Source organism: Hibiscus syriacus, unplaced genomic scaffold, assembly GCF_006381635.1.
Source record: "Hibiscus syriacus cultivar Baekdansim isolate YM2019G1 unplaced genomic scaffold, ASM638163v2 tig00117007_pilon, whole genome shotgun sequence".
Classification (NCBI taxonomy): Eukaryota; Viridiplantae; Streptophyta; class Magnoliopsida; order Malvales; family Malvaceae; genus Hibiscus; species Hibiscus syriacus.
In genome coordinates, this window is record NW_024063520.1 from 799,570 (window position 1) to 803,251 (window position 3,682).

Consider the following 3,682-nt stretch of genomic DNA (forward strand, 5'->3'; position numbering starts at 1 on the left):
CATAAACTTGATTTGTAAATCAGCTACTAACACTCCATACCCATCCAAACTCAAATGTACAAACTCAGTCCACCAAAATATCGAACACCTTTGAAGATCTGGTAACCAAATATAAACGAATCTCTCTCCTCAGACCACCCTTAAACCTTTTTCACCTGAGCACACTCACTCAATCTGACAAACACAATCTCATAATCAAACACTGACACGCGTCCCTGAACAAAATCAAGAAACTTTTTCTTTCTTGCGTCGGTGTACTATGCCCCCAAAAACATAGGCCTGAACACCTCCAGAAAATATGGCCGGATCAATCTATCCTTAGCAACACCCCTCCTAATTGTAGTCCACCAACGATGTGCATCACCATGAAGAAAAGACATGATAACACTAACCTCTCAGCATCGGTACAACCCATTTGATCTAAAATCTGCATAACACTCTCAAGCCACTCCATCGCAGCAGTTGGATAAATTCGGCGAACTCCACTGAACCCTTCTAGTAGCTCCACAATCGAATCCTCCTGTTAAAGTTTTAATAGAGACTATTATGGGTGCCTTACATTGATTTGTTCCTGAGGTTCCACCCACTCTTGTACCAGTGTCGATGGGTAGAGATTTACCATTAGACTGCTGCAATATGTCTATCATTTTGTACCCTAACATACAATCACGTAACATCATCAATCATTTGCAAACCTGGCTCTGATTCCAACAAATGTAATACCCCATACTCGGTCTAGAAGTCCTATCTGAGTACCTGAGCGCACATTCGGTTCCAATCATGTTGGACAAAACAAAACTCTAAATTATGCGAAATATGAGGAAACTTACATTTTAAAATCGAATCAGTGTGTGACACATGGCAATGTAACAAGAAAACATGAAATCATGCATAAAAAGAAACAAAACTTAAATATCGCAACAAACAGTCATGGGGAAAATGCTCATTTTAACACATGAGGAATTTAAGGTCAATTTGTTAACTTGAATTTTCCAATCCTTAATTTTAATCCTTAATTAACAGTACACAAATTTTAAAGTCATTTGGACACCAAACGAACACTTAATTAAAACTGCAAGTCTGAGGACTAAATCATAATTAATCTAATCTTACTACGAACAACAACCATGCAATTAATATTTTTGTTATGAAATTAATTATATTTTGATAGTGATAAAACAAGTACCAACAAGTTTCAAATTACAATATATGATTAATTAGTAGTTCAGTTTCAAGACCAATATGAACTCATACAAACATCTAGGGAACATTCTGAAAATAGGGAATACTTCAGACCTTTAATGAATGTAATTCTACCATTTTTCCACCGGCCTCAACAATGAAGGGATCAATTCTTTTTTAAAAGGGATTGATCATTTGCTGGATAGTAGGTTTGGGATCGGTTCTTCAAGCCAAGGGATTGATCATTTTTTGAAAAGGGTTCGATCATTTCCTATATGAGATCAATCCTTTTGATGGAAAAGTGAATAATTCTCAAGAACATGCATTTCAAGTTGTTAAACATCAACATAAAAGTTACTACAAGCTAGGATCATGCTTGAATTCTATCAAACCACTTCATAAATACCAAAATACATGTGCAATATGATTAATAACATAAGTCAACACAACATACAAGATTTTGGCATCAAAAGTCAAATATTGCATAAATGATCATCTTTCGCACAAGTCACCTACTCTAAATTATGCATTTTGGTCATTTCATGCTATATGAGAGTCTAAAAAGTTTGGTTAACCTAGTTACACTTTTCTAGGCACTTTGACGCCAGACAGAATAACGATTATCCTGTAGGCTAGTTCCAACAGATGATTCACAAGAGAAAATTCGCCCAAAAACCAGAGAAAAAAAGTCTCTAGGGTTTAATAAAATATTATAAAATCAAAACTGTCCAAAATCAGTCCACAAGCCGGACTGTTATAGTCAAAAATCTTGTTTATCGGAATTTTACAAAAAATAGCAAAATCTCGAAAATCACTCTAAATTGAAATTCAAAATAAAATAAGCAATCTACAAAAAATATGGCCGAAATCGGATTTAAAAAGACTTTATAATTGACAATCGAAATATTATCATAAATAGTAAAAAATATCTAAATCTAGTGATTCAGAGGGGAAAACGGCAAAATTTGAGGTCGAAAAAAGGGCCATATGGAGCATAGCTCGATGTGGAAAGCGTACGCGTCGAAAAGAACTTTCTGGATTGGGGTCTTATGCGCGATTCTGACACCCGTAGCCAAAGTTATGGCCAAAAGACTGAAGCACACTCAAAACGACCCCAATGAGGAAACATATCACAATCAATTCCAGTCTTTGCGCTGATATGCCAACTCATGGTATCTCAGCGCCATCAAGGTGCAATCTGAAAGCTCAGCATCATCTGTCTCGAATCCCCCTGCATCACACTTCAAACACTTATTTAAGGTTCAAGTCACCATTTCAGCATTCACATGCATCAATTAACTAAGTTCATGGATATCAACTCCAAAATAACAAATCAAATCATCGATAAATCTCCAAACACAAAATCAAACACCACAACATAAGTGAAATTATTACAAATCAACATAACTACAATTTTCTAAGTCTCGAAATGTATCCCACATTGTCACCATTTATTTTTCGAAAACCACATACACTTCTCTTTAACTTTTTGCTTGCTATATTAATTTTGATGCTAGCCCCTCACCTCTGTGTCGATTCTATTCCTCTGAAAAATGTTAAACGAGTGTGAGCTGAAAAGCCTAATAAATAGCAATCATTCTAAGATGATGCATATAGCCAATATGAATTAAAGCCCTATATGCACATACCTTACTTGTTTTTACCTCAACAATTGAAAAGTCATATCATGCTCGGATGATAATCTATCGTACACTAAATGCACACAATTTCCAAATTATTTAGGTGTCATTTGTTCACATAGTTCAACGATAACCACAAACAATCATGCACAATTACCTTTTTCGGCAACGCACACACAATGCACACATATTTTCCATTAAAAGATCAATGGTCGTTGTTCAAAACACAACTCAATCATTGGATAAACAAACTCCACACAACTCCCATTTTATTTATGGACTCATATAGGTCCCAAACCAAGAAATTACAGTGCAAATCTCAATGCCCAACCTTACCCCGTGACTTCTCAGAGCATAGCTCAACACGCCAACCGAACCCCATATAAACTGATCACATGCACGTATAAAATGCATAAAGAGCTCTTTCCTAAGAATGTCTTTCATATCCAAAGGTCCCATTAAGAACAAATAGCTAATTAATCCAAGTTCATCAAAAGTGGTTGTTAATGACGCATAGTGTTTTTCACATACACTGATTCAAACTCATTTAGAAACCCAATCACAATTAGTTGTCATGATCAACCCACATTATGGATAGTGAGAATGTTCGACTAGTCCAAACACTCATTCACATTATATATAGATTTTTGAAAACATTTTTCAAAATCCTATGCATCATTTGTAACACATTACATTCACATTTCACATTCTCATCTCCGACATATGTTGCATCACATACAATATAACACAATTCAAATTATCAATAGCATCATTATTTGAGTCACAAAATCAGAGCTAAGATCAAGTATCAAACCAACCTACACTTTCCTCAACCTTGAACACATCTATTCTCAAAGAAT